Source organism: Typopeltis vanoorti, chromosome 20 (genome assembly GCF_054136105.1).
Source record: "Typopeltis vanoorti isolate ZY-2024b chromosome 20, IOZ_Tvanoo_1.0, whole genome shotgun sequence".
Lineage (NCBI taxonomy): Eukaryota > Metazoa > Arthropoda > Arachnida > Uropygi > Thelyphonidae > Typopeltis > Typopeltis vanoorti.
This window is the reverse complement of record NC_143568.1, coordinates 53,676,360-53,701,305: the sequence shown is the minus strand read 5'-3', so window position 1 is coordinate 53,701,305 and position 24,946 is coordinate 53,676,360. Positions and strand designations below refer to the sequence as shown.

The 24,946-nt window shown below is 37.2% G+C and overlaps 1 long non-coding RNA gene and 1 pseudogene across 5 annotated transcripts in view; one reads left to right on the top strand and one right to left on the bottom strand.

The window, feature by feature from the left end:
* Positions 1-24,946, top strand: part of LOC150095438 (uncharacterized) — a 171,196-nt gene that overhangs the window by 3,753 nt on the left and 142,497 nt on the right. The gene's annotated exons all lie outside the window — the stretch shown is intronic.
* LOC150095439 (innexin shaking-B pseudogene) lies at positions 1,516-23,648 on the bottom strand (annotated as a pseudogene). Of its 3 annotated transcripts, none has more exons than XR_016550047.1 (2): positions 23,550-23,648; positions 1,516-3,083 (listed from the first exon to the last, which is right to left on the bottom strand). The product of XR_016550047.1 is annotated as an innexin shaking-B pseudogene, transcript variant X3 (transcript). The 3 variants fall into 3 exon arrangements; XR_016550044.1 differs by lacking the exon at positions 23,550-23,648 and adding an exon at positions 23,305-23,526; XR_016550045.1 differs by lacking the exon at positions 23,550-23,648 and adding an exon at positions 3,623-4,176.

Genomic DNA, 24,946 nt, shown 5'->3' with positions numbered 1-24,946 from the left:
CAAACTAATAATGAAACTTTAACTCGCAAACTTCTTTGGTAATATTACAATAAATCATTTTAGCTAGGCTTTCCCTAGCTTTTTAAATTCTGAAGAGAGCTAATCAGTGATAACTACTACATATTCTACTAGTTTTTTAGTTAATTATTATTATTATTATTTGAAAAGAGCAGTACAACTAGTGTGGGCACTTTAGTTAACGACTCAGAAATTACCTTTATGAGCCCTACATGTAAACTACATATATCAGCCACTGAATTAGAAACCTTTATGCTGATGTACGTACATATCACTTACATAGCGTATATGCAAAATACTTGGTTATGTTCGTATATAGTTGCCCACGTGGTCTGGGCAACTATATACGAATACTGCTGGTCAGTAATTGTCAATAGCGTTGATCACAATGGGAAAAACAAAAGATCTTTCGGAGTTCGATAAAGGGCTTATTGTGGGTGCCCGTGTGACTGGAGCCACGATTTTGAAAACAGCAGAGCTGACTGTTTTCTCAAAAGGCGAGATATTCCGGGTGTTTAATCAGTGGGAAAATAACCCACTTGCTTGAATAAGAGGTGTAGACAATCTAAGAACACCTAGGACAATTTGTAAAGAACGAGAGTGCCGTCGTCTGAGGTCTGTACGAATAAACAGAACTACCAGTGTGCAGCAACTGACCAACGCATTTAATGAAGACTCTTCTCGACACATATCTCACTGAACTATGCGTAGGGAATTGAAGAGGTTCGGTATTGGCAGTGGTATGCTTATACAGAAACCATGGTATTATATTTATTTAATTAAATAAATTGTAATTAATTAATTAAACAAATTGTAATTAATTAATTAAATAAATTGTAATTAATTAATTAAATAAATTGTAATTAATTAATTCATTAAATTATAATTAATTGAATACATAAATTATAATTGATTAAATAATTCAATCATGGTATTAAATAAATTTCTAACTTAGTGGCCAGTATGTGTACATTAAATTAAAGAAACAGTATGACAGACGATCATTTTAAAATAAGTGATTATATATTATAAATCTAATTTTATACAATCACTTATTTATAAAATAAGTGATTGTAAATTATAAATCTATATGCGATTTAGTAGATGACAGAAAATCTACTAAACATATAATTCTAACGTACAGAATCTCAATTCTGAAACCGAATTTTGAGATTCGAGTCATCTTCAGAAATTATGCTGAATATGTTCTGGTCATCTCAGCTACTGTAGCTGCATGTCATTACCTCAAATCTTTAAATCCATTTACAATCAGACATCGCGTAATGCTGCCTAATTCGAAGTGAATAAATATTCATTATTTATGTGATTACTTTTCGAAACTGAGCTTAATATTACGAATTTAATGCAATTCTTCAATATCAATGCCTAAATGAATTTTCAATATATTATGCGCATTTATTCCTTTTATTTTTAATAACTTGCCATTGAGAATATTAGTAATGTATTAACTAAGGAATAAACACAAATACAACTCTCTGTCAAAAGAAACTTATCCCTTTATTGAAAACCACAAAGTCGTACTGAAAACATCTTCCTGACGTAAAAAAAAGTTTAAAATACTTCCAAGATTATTCAATACAATTAAACAAAATCATTACCTGATAATGGCCTTTAAAGTATTTGGTCAGCATAGAATGGCAGTGGTTACAAAGATTCTTTAGGTTCGCTAGTCATTTTTTTAGCAAGATCGGCTATAATTTCTTTGAATATAACAGCATCTATATTTTGTCCTAGCATGTAGATAAGAAACCAGTCTCCGACGGAACCCCGACGGACGACAGTATGTAGATGGTCCAGATGGTGAATACGAAAACGTATGTTGAGCAGGTAGACCCGAACAGGGGGGCAAGCTGCAATCACCACTCTAAATACCAAAACAATACCCGTAAGAATGGCAAGAATGATGAACCAAAACCATATGAAGATATAAATCTTTTCATTGATTATGTTAAGAGGCATGATACATAAACTATCAAGTGCTTCAAGACCGCCAGAAGGACCAAAATTGAAAAATCGACACTTAGTAACACGTGGGAAGATGTATATCATAGGATCAGTACGATCTTCTTGTTCCATTTCGGAAAAACGAATTACATCAAAACCATAATTAAGGAATTCTCCGTCAAAAAAACGATCCATAAGAAACATTTGGCCAACCACATTGATAAAGGACATGATCTCACACAGAAAATATCGTGCAGCATACCAGTCATGTTGCTTCAGGCTACTATGCAAATAGTTCACTAATAGCTTTTTCTTCTGGTGTTTTTCGCTGTCAGCACATAGTCCGACATCTAAATCCATCATTAATGCTTGGATTTTTCCACCTTCCCAGGTTCTCCAGAACCAACGAGGAATGTAAAAAAGAGACGCTTGGAAGAAGAGCATAAAACAAACCCACTGGTAATATTTGTGGTATCGGAACTTCTCTGGATCCTGAGATGCATCTATTCCAGGATGAGGCACGTCTTTTCCCAGTTTTTTAGAATAGGCTGATGGTATGGTATACGTAGTGTGAATCCAGCAATACGTATTGATATAGCTTTCAGGTATATCGCTCTTTTTAAAATAGCAGCTAATTGGATCCCCTACATACTGTTTGGTAGTAACCACAATGCAAAAAGTCAAAAGAATCAACACGGTGAAGGAATAATGTAACCGAAACACATTGTTATCAATATGAACTCGGCTGATTTTCACCAAACTTTTAAGACTTCTTAGTACGTCCAGCATTACAACTGTTTTCTGTTATTACAACAAAAATATCAAATTCAAAGATGTTAAAAAAGCGCATACGTAACTGCTCTTCAGTTGACCATCTTTAAACGGCAGCTAAACGACATTAAGTAGCTTCATGTTGGCTGTACGTATACACGAAAGCCACGTGTCAGAACACGAGGAGTTGACACTACAGAACAGTAGTCCATAAAACTCTACCGAAGACATTTCGCCATATTTTTAGTGGATCACATTGCCAGCCTGCAGAGTCATCTTACACGGACATTGTTTTCGTTGGTTGCAAGCTTTTGAAGACGCAGGGAGGGCTGTAAAAATAAACACATTCTAAAATATTGAGCAGTGAACACATATGTAAATACACATAATATAAAAAAATAAAATTTAGAACACAATAGAATAATAAGTTAATGTAAAAAAAAAAGTAATTGTTGCTGTAAGTCGCAACTGACACAGCAAATGCGAGGGGGAAAAAATTAATATACGCAACTTCGCAAACACAAAAATCAAACCGTCTCATACAAGTTTCAGAGATATGAAAAGCGTGAATTTTCAAAGAAAATGAAGTTGAAAAAATTAAGATAAAAAAATGTAAACATGCGACATTAATATTCCATTTTCTATTTTAACATAAAGAAAAGTATTGATTAACGTTCTTCTTACATTAATAAAATCTCAACTTTACAAAGAAATTATTCGCTTATATCCGAACCGCTGTAACAGAACCTTTTAAGAAGCAGCTTTCAACTATTACTGAGTGCAAAGGTTAAGAAAATAACTGCACAATGATTATTATTACCTGAGAAACATTATTATAAAAGAAACAAAAGGCTATTGATATTCTTACCATTTTTACGCCAGGCACAAAATGTTCAGCCACCATTATTGACAGGTATAAAAACACTTTTCCGCCGTTTGTTAGACTTCTGAATCTAACATAACGCAGGCAGAAAGTCAATACCCTTATCCCACTGTTCCCATAGTCAGTGTGTAACAACAGGACGAAGTTGGCAATGGCACAGCAGCCGAGAGGTACTCTCTTACAAGCCTATATTTAGACCGGGCCAGATGTTCCTGATTTAAGTATTACCCGAAACACCATCACACGACGCACGATATGACTTAACACGCACTGTAAAATATTAATAAATGTCTACTAAACATTCCTAAGGACTAGCCACGTGGTTTGCTGTTTCAGATAAGCAAACTGGCATTAGGCTCCAAACAATTTTAATACAAATAAAACAAAGCGAAATGACCTAAAAGCGAACTAAACATTCCCAACGCAATACAAAATTCCACACTTCTAGGTAAAAGAGTGCAAATCTTTACACCATTCAGGTGAAAAGGGATTTCCATTTTTCTCTCCTTCTCACTTCGCATTCTTTTTTATGTCATTCTTAGTCTAATCAAGAAGCATATTCACTTTATCTCCCAGTATACGATGCAGCTTTTCTACAAGAAATAAACAACGCAACTGCACTGAAAAAAGACTGAGAATCAATATGCCGTAATAACACGAATTTTGCCTTTTGAGATAAAAATAAATCTGACTGGGGCAACATCAAGAAGAAATAAATAATAAAATAACATCTGATAAATTCTTTCGCGAAAGTCCTAAAATAACTCTGCGTATAACACGGGATTAGAACAGCAGGATAATACCTTTCTTACTATTAATAATGCAGTAGGGGGAAAAAATGACAACTTGGCACTGAAAACTGCTTTATCCATGAGGGTTTCACTTAACGTATGCTCGTATAAAAGTGAAATTCTGATTTACACTCATGTCCACATCAGAAATGGAGTTTTAGCAGAGGAAATGAAACATGAAAGAATATATGACACGAAGTCGTCAATGGACAATATTACGACATCACTTACGCAACACAAACGTGGAGAAATCTAAAGAACAAGTATAAGAACCGATTCCAGCTGAGCTTTTTGCAAACCAATATAACAGCATTTATGATTCAAAGAAAACAAGCGAATAATTTCTTCCTTCGAATGTAAAGACTTTGAAAACTGCATCAAATGCCATAGCTTCTGAGAGGAAAAAAAATTACACATTATCAGATGTATACATTCAAAGGTCTATGCAGTATATGGAAGTCTAGGAGCATCAACAGATAACAAATGTCAACTATGCTACTGTATGTTTTATGTCCGTTTTAATACTGAAAAATCCCTCTTTCAGTGGCAGAGGTTTCCCATATATCCAATCGCAGGTACTTGTCATGAAGGCACCAACTATATTAATGGAAGTGCCTAATGAAAGCATGGCGATATTCCGTATAGGAGAGGAAGTATTACTCCAATCGCTACAAAATGTAGAAGAGGGTCATAACGCTGAGAAAAACAACACCAACTCTCCCTTAAAAGTTTATTCAGCAGTAAAATTGCATTGCAATGATTATCATGTATTCGGCTGTACACATGCCAGCCACTGAATTTAAACTTATTTTACAAACAGGCATGCGACTGCCAAATATTGATCCTCTTGAATTCCCTGCGCATACTGCGGTGAGATATGGGTCGGGAACAGCCTTCATTAAATGCTTCAGTCAATTGCTGTACAAAGAAGTTCAGTTTATTCGCACAAGCCTTTTCTGTCGAAGGCGATCTCGTTTCTGACAGACTGTCTTAGGACCACAGCTACACCTTTTATACAAGCAAGTAGGTTATTTTTTCCACTGATTAAACACCCAGGATAGCTCACTGTTTGAGAAACCAGTCAGCTCCGCTGTTTTCAAAATCGTGCCTCCAGTCAGACGGGCATCCACAATAAGTCCTTTATTGAACTCCGAAAGATCCCACTCCCCATTGTGATCAACACTATTGACGATTACTGACCAGTAGCATTCTAGTTGCCAAGAACACGTGGTTAGCTCGTGACTAAGTATTTTGCATATTCGCTGCGTAAATGACGTTTGAGTATATCTGCATAAAGGTTTCTAATTCGGTGGCCAATATGTGTAGTTTCAACTAGTCTTTTAATTTATTGCCCATCAGAATTAAAATACTGCTTGAGAGAAAAATGCACTTCATTTTTTCAGATTTCATCTGAGAAACACAAATGCTTGTACGTGCTCTGACCACAGGCATATAATATGAAGTTCAACAACATTCTTTGTATGTGGTTAGTCGCAAATATCACCTGCTTTCTCTTGTTGAATGCCGTGCGTTAATGTATTTCGTGCACTCAAAGAAATAAACACAAATATTTTCCAACTAATCTTTTAAAAAAAGACAAATAAAAAAAAAAGAAAAAGACGCGGTTCTTATATCGGTGGCTTTTGAACCTTTTAAAGAGATCCTCCTTTGTAAAAAAAAAATTCTTGCGTCCCCTCCTACACTTTTCTTAAAACAATATTGGCCTGTAATTTTCTTCTATTGGCATGTATTTTATTCTAGTAAAACGAAGGTTACAATTTTTTGACAGATACAGTAGTATAAAATTATACTTCAAACCAAAGAAAAAATAAAATAGAGATATCTATTTAAAAAAATACAACTTGAAATTTCTAACTCAGTATATTAATAATGCTGCCAGTGTTTTTAATGCCATTATATTGGCATCGAGTGCATGCGGGACTGTGATCGAAAATAAACAATAATATTGAACATCGCTTTGCGCCCTCCCAACCCAGAGGGAGTCTCGTGCCTCACTGGGGGTGGGGGGTGGGGGAATCGATTATGCTTTATATGTTCTTTTTTTTTTTTTTTTTAACTGTTGATTTCTGACTCTTTCTGTAATCTCTGCGCTAATTTTAAAATAATAATAAACATCGAAGTTGAAAATATACGAAAACCACGGGATATTTTTAAAACGGACTGTGGAATATAATTTCAACTTCAATGTTTATTATTATTCGAACTTCATATTTTAACAAATCTTTAAACATATCTCAACCTCAGAGGAAACATTAAATTCCAAAGATTTGCTGTTTCCGAAGAGTTAATACCACAAAGGTAGGTTGATGATATCATATTACATCACTGTTCTCATTAAAGTATTTTTCCAATATTTAAAATTGAGTTTAAAAATTAAAATTAAATTTAAATATTAAATTTAAAATTTAATATTTAAAAATAAAACTAGCCAAAAACAGTTCGCTATTATAGAGCTCCATATTCATAAAATCTTGTAACTAAAGATCAATTTCCAGTCGTTGTAATGTAACATAACTGATATTGCGTGAAGAATAAGTACACATTGATGTAAAAATATAAATGTAAATATGAATATTGATACAAAAATATAAATATAAATGTTAATCAGCACTTGGAAGCTACATGTAATATATGCACTGTATGCAATGGAACATGTAGGAAATAAATTATCTCCTATTACACACACCAGTGGCGGCCGGTGAAAATATTTCAAGTGATACAAAAAAAAAAAAAAAAAAAAAAAAAAAAAAAAAAAAAACATTTTTTCCCTAATCAATAACGAATTTATTAATAAATAAATTTACATATTAAAAATTGCTTTATAAATATTTCATCCTCACCACGAACAAACACCAATAATAAAAGTTTCGTATCAATAGCAATGACAAGCGCAAACGAATATCGGCTTTAGATCGCAGTGCATTTGTTTCCTGTAACGATAATTGAAAAAATATAACTCTTTTCATATTTTCAAGTGACACTCGTCCTGATTCAGCCTTGTATCTATAATAAATAAATAATTATATGTTATTTTAATTTTAACAAATTAAATAAGATTTACAAAAAATAGTTCGCCACGCACCAATAATGAACGTCTCATATCTCACAGAAATAAGGCGCGTAAAGCATACTAAAGATACACTGCCGTTTGAGCAGTGTGGGAATGACGTAACGTTCAAACGCAAACGAATATCGGCGTTAGATCGCAGTGCATTTGTTTCGTAATCTCAAGCGTCAATCGAACAATTCCAATTCCAATTCCAATTTTTCAGTTTTTCCTTAGGTGTGCTGCAGTGTCGCAGTGTTTATGTACGGGCCGCCATTGATACATACACACACATCGCAAATTTCATATATAAAATGAGTCTAAAACGTTGTGTCTTAGTCACCAACATACAAAACGATTTCATTATGTACAGAGAGAGAGAGAGAGAGAGAGAGAGAATTAGGCAGCAGAAATTAGCAACTGTAAGTGCAATTATATATAGCAGCATTCTTTTAGATTTTCTCATTTACAGCTTTTTCCTAAGAAAAGACTGGCAATAGTAAGTACTGTTAGTTTACAAATATACTTTCGTGTTTAGAAGAAATGCTACTCCGATCGTATAAAATGGTAGCCGATTTTTGTCCGCACGTGTGACGCCACCACTTTATTTTCACTTAGCGAAGACTTGAAAGCCACTGAAACAATGGTGGAAGGAAGATGAAATAGTTCCTTTGCATAAAGGAGTCTCTAAGACTGCGGTAGAAAATTACAGATCAATCACTATTAGTATTGGAAAGGTTGGTCAAAGACAAAAGTCTGGAATGTGTGATAAGAATTTAATACTATACAGCGGGCAGAATGGCTTTGTTAAAAGTCGGTCGTGCCTTAGTAATTTATTAACTTTTTTTTTTAATAACAGAGTGATAGCTGGGTTGGATAAATAGTATGGCTACACGATGATACTGCTGGTTTTTGCAAAGGCAAACGCCTTTGCAAAATCTGATATGGATACGAGCGTGGCCAATGGACAGATAAAAAATACCCCAGGGAGGGGAAGAGAGTCTAGGAGAAAGCAGGTGACAAGTGCTGCGCCGCAAGGTTCTGTGCTTGGACCATTACTGTTTATTTTCTACATAAATGATATAAGAAATGATTTGAAGGGAGATATTCAGTTGTTTACTGATGATGCAAAGTTGAGTAGCGTAATAGTTAACCAAGGAGAAAGCATATACAGGACGATCTAAATAAGCTGACAGTATGGACGAAAGATAATAGATGTCAGTTTAATGTGAAAAGTTTATGCATTTTGAGATTAAAATATTACAAGCTATATACCACACTGACGGAACTGTAACTACAGGGAATTGAAGTACAGTTCCATGAAAAAAGAGACAGCAGTATGCTCTTTTTAGTTCAGAAAGCATATGTGTCCAATGCGGCTCCTGTTCTATGATTTCTGTGAGATAAAAAAATTATTTCTCTCAGAAGTGAGTGACCAAGTTGGTGAGTGGTCTGTGTCATGCCCCTGTGATTGAGGGTTTTGATGATTTTGTAGGTTGCAGAAGCTGGTTGATAGGTTGAAAAGAGGTAGTTATTTAAGTTGCTAAAAGGGTTTTATAGGATTAATGTAGGATTAATGCTGGGAAAATAATTCAGCAATTGGCTAGAGATAGCAGACCTAGAGGTCACCACCTGGAAATTGAGTAAGAATGTAGTTACCAAGGGTGTGAGGAATATATTTTTTGGTTGAAACGAGTGGAATGCTTTGGCAGAGTCAGTTTTGAGTGCTTCGAAACATCCATACATATTGTATGGATGTTTCGGTCTCTCATGACGAGTCTTCCTTTTTTTTTTTTTTTTTAACAGTAATCCGTTGCTGTTGTATGGAAATCCCGCATTTTTCCTCATCTGTCTCTTAGGACTGGTTGAGTCCTCCAATGAGGGATTTTAAGTATGTATTGTTTGACTGTAAATCCGTGTACGTTGATGGGCCGGTTTGCGTGTTCTGAGGGGAAAAACCCGAGTTTCCGGCCAAAAAAAGCCCTCTAACCCCGCATGAGACCGGCTAACTTACCTTTAGTCGAAAGAGACCAGATAAGGTTCCTCACGTCATGGACGGGAATCGGAATCTAACCCAGGTCTTTCCGACGAAAGGGCCTCGTACTATACAGCCTCGTAGCTCAGTCGGTATAGACGAAGCCACGAGGCTGTATAGTAATCAGTACTATGAAGTATGTGATACGTTGTTTAAGTTTCTTATCTAAAAACAGATAATAGTAACTCCATGGAGGCTCCCGTATAATAAAAAATAACAACAGTACAGTTCTCAGCTCTTGGTAAGATGTAAATCAGCATTTATAAAAATGAACTTTTATTATTATTATCATTAAATTATTAATTAATTCAATTAAAAAAAATTAAATTCTTCTTCTTCTGCAGCTTTTCCCACTTAAGTAGGGTCGCTGTTTGTGGTGAGTCTCCTCCACAACTTCCTGTCTTGGGCTGTAGCCACATCCAAGTTCTTCATCCTCAAGTCCTTCTCCACCATCTCTTCTTTGGCCGTCCGCGCTTTCTCTTCCCCTGCACATCCATCTGCATGACCTTTCTTCCCACATACTCTTCCTCCCTCCTCATCACATGACCAAACCATCTCAACCTTGCCTCCTGTATCTTTGCTCCTAAGTTCGCAACTTTCACCGTTCCCCTTATATAGTCATTTCTCAGATGATCCTTTCTGGTCACACCGCACATCCACCCAAGAATTCTCATCTCCGCTAACTCCATCCTGCTGATGTTATTTTTCCTCAGGGCTATAGTTTCCAAAGTATACGTCATAGCTGGTCCCACTACTGTCCTGTAGATTTTGCCTTTTAGATTGATCGTCACCCTCTTATCACATAGCACTCCAGCCATCTCTCTCCAGTTCCTCCATCCTGCATCCCACTTCCTTCTCAGCCTCACCATCCTCTTTCATTGTTGAACCTAAGTATCTAAAGTCACTGACCTTCCTGGAGACATTTCCTTCCAGCTCCAGATCTATCTCTTGGCTGCCATCCACTTTACAACACATATACTCGGTCTTACTTCTGCTCAGTCTCATACCTCACTCTTCCAGTACTTTCCTCCAACTGTCCAGTTTGGCTACCACTTCTCTTGATTCTGCACACAGCACGATGTCATTTGCATACAACATAGTCCAAGGCGCGTCTTCTCTCACTTCCTCCGTCACCACCTCCATCACAATATTAAACAGGAACGTCACATTTCTGTACATCTACTACACCAACCTGACATATTTCTCCGGTACCTTCTTCTCCCTCAGACACCTCCAAACTTATTTGCCTTGGCACTCTATCATACGCTTTCTCTAGATCAATAAATACCAGATATAGCTCCCGTTGCTTCTCTCGAAACTTTTCCATTATCTGTCGTACCCCAAAGATAGCGTCTGTCGTCGATCGACCAAGCATGAAGCCAAATTGCTCTTTTGCAATCTCCACCTCCTTCCTCATTCTTCCATCGAGAACCCTCTCTAGGATTTTCATTGTGTGGGACATCAACTTTATTCCTCTGTAATTCGTAATCCCCTTTACTCTTGCAAGAGTACTTTCCCTCCATTCCTCGGGTATATTTTCCTGTTGACAAACTTTTATTAACAACACCCACAGCAAGTCAATTCCTTCTTCCCCAGTGCCTTCCATACCTCCACTGGGATCCTGTCAGGGCCCACGGATTTTTCCATTCTTCATCCTCTTTATGGCTTCCTTCACTTCCACTCTACTAATGTTTTGCACCATCCCCTCATAAGGCTCCCCATCGTCTCTCTGAGTCTTTGCATTTTCTTCGTTCAAAAGCCCATCAAAGTATATCCTCCTCTGTTTCTTATATCCACATCCCTCCTTAATATCCTTCCTCCAGAGTTTTTGATCTGCCTCACATGTACGATATCCTTTGATGCCTTATTTCTACATTTTGCCAATCGATAAATCTTTATCTGTCCTTTTCTTTCTAATTGATCATAAAGGTCTCGATAGGCCTCGACATGGCCTTCGCCTGTGCAACAACTCTCTTGGCTTCTCGCTTTTTCTCTCTGTCCTCTTCCACTCTTAACTCATCCCACTTCTGCTTTGCCTTCCTCTTAGCCGTCACTGCTTCTTGTACATCATTATTCCACCACCAACCCTCCTTCTGCTCTCTAATCTTTCGGATGTTTCACAAAGCACCTCAATTACACAGCTTAGAATTACTTTTGAATTATGTCTCCACCAGTTTTGCATACTTTCTAATCCATCCGAAATCCTCTCTAACACCTTCCTAAAACGGTTCTTCACACTCTCTTCTTTTAAGCGAAACCACTTAATTTTCTTCCTCCCATGGCTTTCGAAGGTTCTTATCTTCGACTGTATTTCAAAGTCTGCACACAGCAGCCAGTGTTGCTGTGCCACTTGATCTGTTGGGATTACTTTACAATTTGTTACTGCCTTAAGATGTTTTCTTCTAGTCAAAATGTAGTCAATCTGTGAACTATTGTTACCACTTCTAAAATTTAGAAGTGGTAACAATAGTTTCCCTCTTCCCTCTTACAGAAGGAGTTCACAATTGCCAGATCAAACGCTACTGCAATGTCCAAAATCTTCTCTCCTTCCTGGTTCATCATTTCCACTCCATGGCTACCATGCACCCTTTCACAGTCCCTATGTGTCCGTTCAAGTCTCCTCCGACAATCACCATCTCGTTTTCTTCCAGTTCCCTCATTTCTTCATCTAGCACGTTCCAGAATTCATCTTTCTCTTCTGCTGTACAGCCAACTTGTGGGGCGTATACACATAAGACGACCAGTTGCTCTTCTCCTAGACCCAGTTTCATTCGCATGATCCTGCCGTTCCTCCTACCCCATTTGCAGTACTTCACCCTTCATTCTGCCGTACACCACAATTCCGACACCATTTCTTCCCCCTTTATTCGCTCCAGAGTAGAACAATTTATACCCGTCTCCTAGTTCCTTCGCCTTTTCTCCCTTCCACCTTGTCTCCTGCACGCATAAAATGTCCAACTTCCTCATCATGTCTGTCACCTCTCTTCTCCTTCCAGTCATGCTTCCGACATTCAACGTTCCCACTCGCAACATTCTCTCTTCCTGGGCTCGCTTCTTTACCCGCAACCGCCCTTGATGCGGTAGCCCTCGTCCACTTCTCGCAGCTGTAGCGCGATGTGGCTACGCGTCGCTTAAGTGGTACGCCCTAGCCCTTGTATCAATTTCTTTTCGACACATTTAATCATATCTAGAGCTGGCGCTGGCAGTGAAGTTTTATGACCGGATGCCCTTCCTGACGTCAACCCTCGCCATTTATCGGGGCTTGGGACCGGCACCTATTGGGGCTAGCTTTCCCCATTCGGTGACAGCAATAGGCAAAATGACATAGCAAGATAGGAAAGATTCACCCCTAACCCTCGAATATTCTAATAGCATTGGGGGTAAGGAGTAAGAAGAGAAGACAGAAGCAAAGAAAGAAGGGGAGAGGGCCAGTCTACAGATAATATAACAGATGTATATTACATGAAGTAAGGCATGGTCTAGCATCAGGTACCTCGGGTTTGCCATGCCCGTACTCACTAAAGTGAGCTCATGAGTGAATATAAATTAATTAATAATATTAATAAAATATTATTATTATAACGGTGTCTCCGTGGAGTAGAAGCCTCATCGCGGGAGACAATACATTGACACATTAACCATTATTCACATAATACCTTTAATACTTCTTAAATTCATTGACAGACGAAGCATTCACCTCTGGTAACGCGTTCCACACATTCACTACCGTCCAAGCAAAAAAATATAGTCCTAACACCCTTGTAAACCACACTTTTACACAATTTACAGGGATGACTCCTCGTTCTCTCCCTTCCTGCACTGTTCAGAAAAAAGTCATCAGTATCAATCCTATAAAATCCCTTTAATAATTTATATACTTCTACAATATCTCTCCTCTTACGTCTATCAGCTAGCTTTCGGAGCCCACAGACCTTCAATCTTTCCTCGTAGGAAACATTCCACAGATCTGCGAGTTACAATCTTTGTAACTCGCCTCTGGATATCCTTCACTACTTCTTCATCATGAAGAAATCCAGGTGACCAGATCTGTGCGCAATTATCCAAATGTGGTCTTATTAAAATATTGTATGTATATTATTATTATTATTATTATTATTATTATTACGTGACACCTCCAGGGAGGACTCATCGAGGGAGGGCATCTACACCTCAAGGACTCATCGAGGGAGGGCATCTACTCTACGACTTAATGCCTTATAAAGGTGGAACAATAACTTTCCTATCCCTGCTTACCAGTGTTCTTTTCAATATACCCTCTAAACTTAAGTTCTCTGTCCACAATAACCTCCCAAGTTCCCCTGCCTCGTCTACTTCTTGCAGTTCAGCTCCATTAATATAGTACACAGCATGTGATCTCATCTTCCCGAAGTGAATCACCTTACACTTAGCCACGTTAAACTGACAGCCATTTCAATATCTTTGCAATTTGGTAAGGATATCAAATATAAATTTGGAATGAGATATTGAAATAATTACTAAATTAATAATAAATTAATAAAAGCATTAAATTAATAACAACTTATCAAATTAATATTATATTAAATTATTAAATTAACAACAAATGAATAAGTTATTAAATTAATATATCACGAAATTATTAAATTAACAACCAATTAATCAATTATTAAATTAAAAATAGATTAATAAATTATTAAATTAATAATTAATTAGACATTATTATTATTACTGCTATCATTACTACACCACAAAAGTCAACAAAACTCGATCATATTAAAGAGCATTGTCGACAACCTTCTAAAAAATACAGACTGGAATTGCCTACTTAAAATAAATGATCCTGTAACATTATATGAGAATTTCCAACTAAAGTTCATAGAAATATACAAAAAAGCAACAAAGCCTACACAAACGAGGCGACAAACAGACAATAATCCATGGATAAATGGCGATATACTAAATAGTATTACTGTAAAAGAAAATCTATGGAAAAAAACTAAAAAAGTCACCCAGTAATACACATTTACAAACATCATACAAAAACACAAGAAATCAACTAACATCAAAAATTCGTAGGGCCAAAATACACTACTACTTCCAAAAATTCATGGAATATAACGACAACATGAAGCAAACATAGGGCTACACTCAACGAATTAGTAACTCGAAAAAAGAAAACTTCAGCGCACAAGATTTTATTGCAAAAAGTTTCGGTCAGGATACAAACCAAGAGGAACTAGCAGACTCAATGAACCATGAATTCACAAACAATATCACACAACTCAAAAAAGACAATCTACCAACGATCAACAAAAAACTGCCGACGCAAAGTCAACAACAGATTATGTATTTCCACCTGTAACAAAACAGGAACTGAAAGAAGCACTCTTACAGCTAAAACCAAAGACCACTCCAGGAATAGACAAAATAAGACTCACAGACCTTTTAACACTTTCATTGCCAAGCTGAAAATTGGAATTTCGTGTGGTGGCCAATTTTTTTTTATTTTTTTTTTTCCAATTCAGTTAGCGACGTCCACGCGATAACGCGTTATCGGCCGCCCGGTGAGAACTCGCATCACGCGATATCGCGGGATTGGCAATGAACATGTTAACACACTTTGAACAAATAAATCCAATACTTTTGAAACTCATGAACATAATATTTGACACTGGCATTATTCCACAACAAAGAAAAACTGCAATAATTACGCCAATTTACAAACATGGTAAAAGAAACGATACTCAGAACTAGAGACCAATAGCCACCCTACCAGTCGTTTCAAAAATTCTAGAAAAAATAACACACACCAGACTAGAGAACTATCTACAGAAGTACAACATCATCTCAGAAAACCAATACGGCTTTCAGAAAGCAAAAAGCACCATCACTTTATTAGAAGACATCGCCGACGCAAAAAACAAAGCTCTCGACAAAAACAAGTACGCTGTCCTTATACTGCTTGACTTAACCAAAGCATTTGATGCACTTGAACATGACATACTACTCACCAACATATACCCAATAGGTATAAGAGGAACACTGCATAGCTGGTTCAGAAACTATCTTTCAAACAGAACTCAAGTAACAAAAATAGCTACATGTCACAGCCGGGATATACAAATAAAACAGGGTGTCCCTCAAGGCGCGCGCCATATTATCACCCACTCTGTTCAACATATACATTAACGATGTTCATAACCTGGCCATAACAAGTCAAATATTTAAGTACGCAGATGACACCGCAGTACTAGCAATCTGCACAGACATCAACACGGCTCTCTCCAAAGCACAAGACCTAAATGAAATCACAACATACTTCTACCAAAACGCAATTGTAATCAACAGCACCAAAACACAGATGTTAATAATACACAAACCGAGAATCATGCACCCCGCTACACTGCTACACATACCGCTGCATTAACAACAAAAAAACCTGCCAATGTCCCAAAATCAAACCTGTAACACATACAAAATACCTTGGTCTTTACATAGATCGCCACCTTAAATGGACAAAACATATAGAATACCTACATACCAAGCTCCGAATCATCGCAGCGAAACTCTTCCAAGTAAAAGACATTCTTCCATCTAACATTAAAAAAAACAAACAAACTCCTATATCACGGTATCTGCGAATCCCTACTCAGATACGGTATAACAGTCTATGCAAACACATCAAACAGCCACCTAACAAAATTAGAAATATTACATAGGAAAATTGTGTCAACAGTGATTTGGACACCTTATACACAACAGCCAATATCCGACCAGCATATGGCGATACACAGAATCCTGAGAATTAAAAATCTGAAATACTACATAATACTAATAAGGAATTACTTCAACATCACCTATCGAAACAACAGAAACACAAATCGTATAACACGATCCACAACAACTCTCTACATCTCTACACCCTTCAACAACTCATATGGTTAAGATGAAAAGCCAAACGGCTATTTTTTTTTTTCTGGCGAAGTTAATTAAATTAAGGGGATAAAAATCCCTTATTATTTTACAGCCAGTATGCGAAACTCTGAGATCGAAAACTACGATCTAAGAGTTTCATGCCGAAGAACTATCGGCGAATCCAAGCGAAAGTGAACACCTGGTAGTACAACACCAAGGCAACTCGAAGCAAAGGTGGAGCAAGATCCCTCACTATCCTTGATATTTTCTCTTAATGTAAAACACAGCTCCTAGGAGATGTAATACTGCCGTACATTATGAGGAGAGATCACTACCCAGACCGGCTTCAACCTTTTTTGAGGTCTCATCAGCGAGTAGGTAGACCTGGATGATATCAAAGTTTAAGTGAAAAGAACTTACATACCTTCACTATACGAATGCCAGAAAGGTGTACCCATATATTATATTATATTATATTATATTATATTATATTATAACTAAGATGAAAAGCCAAACGGCTATTTTTTTCTGGCGAAGTTAATTAAATTAAGGGGATAAAAATCCCTTATTATTTTACAGCCAGTACGCGAAACTCTAAGATCGAAAACTACGATCTAAGAGTTTCATGCCGACGAACTATCGGCGAATCCAATGTAATGTAAAGCAGTATTACATCTCCTAGGAGCTGTGTGTTTTTACAATATGAGAAAATATCAAGGATAGTGAAGGAGTTTGCTCCACCTTTGCTTCCAGTTGCCTTGGTGTGGTACTACCAGGTGGTCACTTACGCTTGAATTCGCCGATAGTTCGTCGGCATGAAACTCTTCGATCGTAGTTTTCGATCTCAGAGTTTCGCATACTGGCTGTAAAATAATAAGGGATTTTTATCCCGTTAATTTAATTAACTTCGCCAGAAAAAAATAGCCGTTTGGCATTTCATCTTAGTTATAATATAATATAATATAATATATGGGCACACCTTTCTGGCATTCGTATAGTGAAGGTATGTAAGTTATTTTCACTTAAATTTTGATATCATCTCATCCAGGTCTACCTACTCACTGATGAGACCCCAATGAGGGTGGAAACTGGTGCGGGGAGGATCTGGCTTTGAGAGGCTCCGCTTGGAGGTAGGTTTTTGCCTGTCTCTGAGTGGGGCCACCGCTGAGAGCCTGCCACTGGGTAGAGCCAATGCCGAGAAGTTCTTATCGGTGACGGGGTGAGCCTGTCATTGAGTGGAACAACGCTGAGTTTGGCGATCTTTCGGGATCGTCTTATTTTTAGAGCTCGCTTCACCTATACATAAGATGGAAACCGGTGCGGGGAAGATCTGGCTTTGAGAGGTAGGTTTTTGCCTGTCTCTGAGTTGCGCGATCTTTCGCCCAACTCAGCCTCTCCTCATAATGTAAAGCAGTATTACATCTCCTAGCATCTGTGTGTTTTTACATTATGAGAAAATATCAAGGATAGTGAGGAAGCTTGTTCCACCTTTGCTTCGAGTTGCCTTGGTATGGTACTACCAGGTGGTCACTTACGCTTGGATTCGCCGATAGTTCGTCGGCATGAAACTCTTCGATCGTAGTTTTCGATCGAAGAGTTTCAAGAGTTTCTTAGAGTTTCGCATACTGGCTGTAAAATAATAAGGGATTTTTATCCCCTTAATTTAAACTCATATGGTTCTTTGGTGAGATCACATCAGATACCGACGCTACCCAACAACCTACCAAGTAATTTAAAACACATAGACAACTACAGAACATTAAAACACGAACCCTGGAAAATATACCAACAAAGTTAATATACCATTAACACAAATATACACATCACAAATCACGAGCATTCAATGCCCACATCCCATCCATAAACAGTAACAACAACAACATAAATAGTTTAGGCTAATCCCACTCTCTTCAAATTTTGAGTTTTCTGCTTTTGACTTTTGATGAGAACGGACGTATTATTTTAATTATTTTAGAGTGAGCCTGATTACATTGCATACAAGGTTTCTCAGTAACCTCACATTGCACTGGAGCTGGCACAGTTTGATTCCTACTGTCTACCCCTCTGCACGAAACGTGCAAGAGGTCAAATGGCCGGCAGGACCCACCCGCAATGAGGAGCAGTGGTGGATTTAAGGTTTTATAGGGAGGTAGGTTTCCAAACTGTGGCCAAGTGAGATACTGATACTCCTTTCCCTAGTTAGTAGGTCGCAACAAGACTAAAGTTTGCTAGTGTAGACCAACTCAGTTTACAGGACTTTTGCTGGCAGGCCCCTAGCCCTGCGGGATTACATATTGCTAGTAGTCCATCTAGGTCTACAGGATACTTTGCTGGCAGGAAATTGCCACTTTGATATGGAAAACATCAAAGAGCAGATCCAGATCCTTAATAAGGAGCAGTCCCTACAGGTACTGAAACTCATGAATCTGACTGGCCGGGTTTAAAAAACAGTAATCACTCTGATGATCAGAATGGAGATTTTGCTGTCACCAAAATCCCCCTGTCAAAACAACTCTCAGAGAGAGCAGTCTAACAAAAGACGAAGAACTACAGAGGACCAGATGAATGAAGACTCACCAATACTCACCGAAAAGGTGGAACCTGTTATACTAAGGGATAAGAACAAATGGACCACTGTCACATCAGCCCTTAGGGAACATAAAATCTCATATTTCTGGGCTAAAAATCAAGATGGAGTCAAAATCCAGCCAGCCTCAGTCACTGACTACAGAAAATTGACAAAACTAATGGATAACAAAAGTCTTCCGTATCACACTTTTTGCTTTACCCAGTGAAAAGAATCTCAAAGTAGTACTTCGCGGGGTAACCGAAGGTGTCACCTCTGAAGAAATCACTGCTGACCATATGAGTCGGGGCCTAACACCAGTGAAAGTGAGAAGGATGCTCAGGTCAGATAAACAGCCAATACCACTAGTGCTCGTAGAAATTGACAAGGCACAGAAAGAGATATATGAACTGACTGCGATCTGGGGCCTCAGAATTTCTACTGAGCCACTAAGGAAAAAGTCGTCAGCTGGGCAGTGCCATAGGTCTGGCCATGCCCAAAAACTTTGCAAGGCAAATTACAGGTGTTTGAAATACGGCGAGGGCTACCAGACCGTCATGTGTACCAAGCCAAGATCCACACCAGCTAAATGCGCCAACTGTGGAGGACCTCACCCTACCAACTACAAGGGATGCATTACACACCCAAAGAACCGAGGGTCAGCAAAAACTACCCTGTCAAGACACTTCAGCGATGCTCAAGACAGCCGTGCAGGTCGCACACCGGTTCAAATAATCTCCAGCTTGACAACTCAGGAAAGAAAACAAATGTCCAAAACTTATGCAGAGGCAGCACAAACAAAGGCTGCTCCATCTCATGATCAAATAAGCTCAAATCTAACATCAGTATTAACTGCCTCACTAGCTACCAAGTTACAAGAATTCGGCATGACAAATCTTTCGCGATCCTTCACGAAAAGATTCTTACAAAGTACCCACTCAATTCTGACAGCCCTCAATAACGAATAAAAGAAAATTCCATCCCAACTCTCTCATGATCACTGCATGGAACGCCAATGGACTGAGTAACAAAATCCTAGAACTGCAAGAGTTCACTCACAGACACAATCCTGACATAATATTAGTAAATGAAACACATCTCAGGCCAGTAATAACCCCAAGTTTTGTACATAACCACTATATTATGTACAAAACAGACAGACTCACCAGCAGTGGAGGAGGAAAAGCCATATACATTAAAAACTACCTAAGCCACAATGTTCTGACTAATCCACAAACCAAGAACCTAGAGATAACAGGCATTGAAGTTCATAACAACAATGCTGGCAGTATCAAAATCTACGCTGTATATAATCCACCCAGCATTCCATTACTGGTATCTGACTTGGACACCATTCTCAGCTTCACAGACTCCATCATCATGGCTGGTGACTTTAATGCCAAACATACAGCCTGGTATAGCTCCACAATCAACGACAAAGGTCGAACTCTAAACCATTACTCAATACAAAATTCTATTGTTGTAGCCGGACCCACAGAGTCCACCATCATAGCTCAGCTGGAAGTTCAGATGTAGTTGACAAGTCATCCTCAAAAACATCAGATACCAATATCAGCTGGAAACATTAAATGAACTTTCGTCCGATCACAACCTTATTCTGCTTAAACTCGGTACACAAGAGCAATTCTCCCCTCCTCACTCTTTCATATCTTGGGACAAGCCCTCCAGAATTCTCCCTGGTCACACTGGCCAAGTCCCTGCTATTCACACTAAAGAGGATATAGACTTTGCTGTAAACAACCTAATCAGTCAAATAAAAAAAAAAAAACCCAATAAAGTCAGTTACCCAAACTACAGTCTTTCACCCTAGTGATCGGATCCCCGAGGAAATCATGGATTTAATCACACTGAAAAACAAAACCAGAAAGAGGTACCTTAACACAAGAGCCCCGCGAGATAAAACAAACCTGAATAAATTAGACAAGTCCGTGAAGCTCTCCAAAAACATCGAAACCAAGACTGAGAATCCAAGCTAACGAAACTAAACCCAGAGGACAACTCCATTTGGAAGTTCCTGAGAACCTTCCGCACTAAAAGGCAACTTTTACCCCCAATTCAGATCAAGAAGGGAATAGCCCATACTGACAAGGAGAAGGCAGAGGCTCTGGTAGACAGCTTGGAAACTCAATGCAAACCCTCTTATGAAAATTTGAACATCAATCTTATCTACAAGATTCACCGCCGAGTCAGGCAGGCCACAACACAACAAAAGGATGACCTAGAACCTGTCACATCCACTTCTCCAACAGAATTATAAATATCATAACCCACCTGAACAACAATAAGGCTCCAGGTTCAGATGGAATCACAAACAAAATAATCAAACTACTCCCCAGAAAAGCCATTGTACATCTAGTCAACATAATCAATGCCATCCTCAGACTCAAGTATTTTCCCTTAACATGGAAGATAGCGGACATCACGCCAATCAAAAAGATTGGAAAAAAACACCCAGCTCGCTGAAAGCTACAGACCTATCAGTCTTCTGTCTAGCCTTGGAAGATCGCAGAAAAAGTAATCCCTGCAAGGCTTCAATCAGAAACGGATAAACTAGGTATAATTCCTAATGAGCAGTTTGGATTTAGAAAAAACCACCACCGTTCAACAGATCCATAGGCTGATCGAATTCATCTCCGAAGGCTTCAACCGGAACCTCTACACAGCTGAGGTCTTTATAGATGCTGCGAAGGCTTTTGATAAGGTGTGGCATCAGGGTCTTCTCTACAAGCTCATCACATTCAATATGCCTACAAATCTAGTTAAAATAATTCACTCATACATCAAAGACAGAATCATGCAAGTCAAATAAATGAAACTGTGTCAACCAGACGCAAGGTCCTGGCGGGTATGCTGCAGGGCTCACTCCTGGCCCCCTTGCTGTTTTCTATCTATATAGCTGATATCCCTCAAAACCCAAGCTCAACAATCACTGCATTATATGCAGATGATACTGCATTATCAGCAAGATCTCTCAGCCCCGAACTAGCTATCAAAAGACTCCAAAACAGCATTCACACTAGAGAAATGGTTAATGGACTGGAGGATCCAAGCAAATCCACAGAAGAGTTCAGCCATACTGTTCACTAGAAAGAAGCCTCAGATCAAGGAAGATATACATTTACTAGGAGTTAAGATTCCATGGGAGAATACAGTAAAATATCTCGGCGTAATGCTCGACAAAAAACTACAATTCACCAGTCATATAAAACACATAAGTTCAAAGACATTTAAAGTAATTGCGCAGCTCTACCCCATGATCAACAGAATAAGTAAACTGGATACTCAGAACAAACTACTCATATACAGGATGGTAATAAGCCCAGTCATCACTTACGCATCTCCTGCATGGAATCACCTCGAATACAAATATTCAAAAGCTATAAAGAATACAGAACAAATGTCTGAGAATGACTTTGGATGCCCCATGGTTTATCAGAAACTCCCAGATTCACAGAGAAGTCAACATTCCCTACATCACATCCCTCCTTCATGACCTAGCAGAAAAGTTGTTCAAGACAATTAATCATCTGAACCCACTTGATCAAATTGATAATGATGATGATTATTATTATTATTATTCAAAAATTCCGTATAATCTTCATTGTTAATATTAGAAAAACACGTGTTGTAAATATAGATGCAAAAGAGTATTATCAAAATTTTAATTGAAATGCAATGTAGAAAATGAATCACATATGCAGTACTTAGTGCTGAATTTTGTAAAAATTACAAGTTGGAATGTCACCAAAGATGATTATTGTAATTAGGTAAATATTTCAGAAATCAATAAAAAAAAAATTATAGCAGGAGGTAACTGATAATTCTACACCACGCCAGTGCAACTCAAGTCAACACTACGTCATCTGTTTTTAGATAGGAAACTTAAGCAACGTATCACATACTTCATATTAGGGATTACTATTAAAAAATCGAAAAAAATTATCAAAATTTTCCTTTTATTCGACATTAGTACAGCACAGTTTATCTCGTTATGATGTAACAAATATCCAAGGTATCAAAAACCTGTACATGGCAAAGCATAGGTTTTGTCAAGTGTAAACAAATGTTGAGCAGCTATAAAATTCTCTAATTAGAAATTACGATGCCTATTATATAATTTTAATTTAAAATTTAATTTTAAATTAAATTAAATTAAATTTAATTTAATTTAAAATGTCATTTTTTAAACAAATTTTATCTTTTTTATTTCTAAAATATTACACCCTATTTAAAATTACTGAATGCCGAAGCATATTAACATATTAACTTCATGATTACTTTTAACAATCTTACCTGTAAAACGTAAATTCACAACTTGCTTGAAACCTAATTACTGGTAAAAACACAGTTGTTTATCTTTAGAGAGAGGAAAAAATCCCCGAGTTGTTTATGAATATCACTATGCTTTTTCATAATTAGGGTTAGCGATAAATAATACGCACGGTTTAAGCTAAGCATTCGGAAGAGATTAAGACAAACAAAGAATAAATATAAGAGCATTCGTTAACTTCAATATCCAAAATAACATTATTCCTTACCTTAATTATTTTGTATTTCAATACAAAAATACAATTAACACGCACCACGTTGATGTTTATAAAATGCGATTCTAAATAAGCACGCCTAATATATTAAAATGCACCACCTACTGTGTTTGCTTAGAAATAGTACAGTTACAGCATTATTTTATTTTTATTTATTTATTTAAATAATACTGCCTTTTTTTTTTGAAATATTGTTTAATATAGTATTTTATACAAATTAGTTTGGCATTGGACAATTGGTAAAGAATCGGAAGGAATAGAATTCAAATTGCATTATGGTATGAATCAGTTCGTAAACCTCATTTCCGCTTTGCAACTTTTTCACGGGTATTCAAAATAATAAATAAATGAATTAATAAAATAAAAATAATAAAAGAAATTATTATTATTATTATTATTATTATTATTATTATTTAACTTTCACTAAATTGAGATAATGGCTCTAAATAAAGTTAAGCAGTTCTTGCTATGTGATTTGTCCTGCTTTCTCTCTTCATGCTAGCAATGGTATCTGAAACAAGAGCCAAAGAGAACGAAATATTTTTATGCGCTTATGATTCGTGTGTTTGGGTCTGCATTCATTTTCTCGACTTAGAGAACCCACTAATAGATGATGATTTCTATCTCCTTTAGAATGAAAGCCTAAATTGGAATAAACGATGATTGATTTCCAGAAGAGGAGTAAGATTTCAAGGAAGGTTTAGAAATATAAAAATTTTTGCTCAAACTTGGGAACGATATAAAACTGCTAGGAGGATCTGTGATTGATTGGGGTAAAACAGTTGCTGAAATTAAAAATAGTTTCTGGAGGCATAGATATGATAAGTTTATTCAAGACGAAATTATTCATTTCGCTCTTCAAAGAGCTCAACTCATTGAAGGATGAGTTGGTGATGTAAATGCAACATGATATGGAATACATTACATTTTGTGTCCGTTATCAGCTGTTATCAGGAAAGCTATGAATCCAAATTATAGTCATTGTAAGAAGATTTTTGATGTAAAAAAAAAAGGAAGGAAGCAGAGAAAAGAAAATTTATATAAAAGCTACATCTCTGCACACATAGTAATTGAATAGAGGAAACTCAATGGTAAACTAAAAGAAATAGACCAGTTCACTCGTGGAAGAACCTTTGCAAATCCGAAGAAATGCCAAGAAAAATTTCTGATTAGATGGAAACTGCAAGTAGAACCAAATCTAGTTGGAATGGATTCTTCCTTTATTTTGAAAAGCAATATCTCCGTAATCGGACAGTAGTAATTTCTGGTTTATATAATATAGGATGAAACAAAATAATTTCTTAGCGTTCTAGGATAATTTCGCACCTAAACGAGGGCCAAAATATATTTTTCTCGAGATAGGCAACATTAATTACATTTGCAGTCTTCAA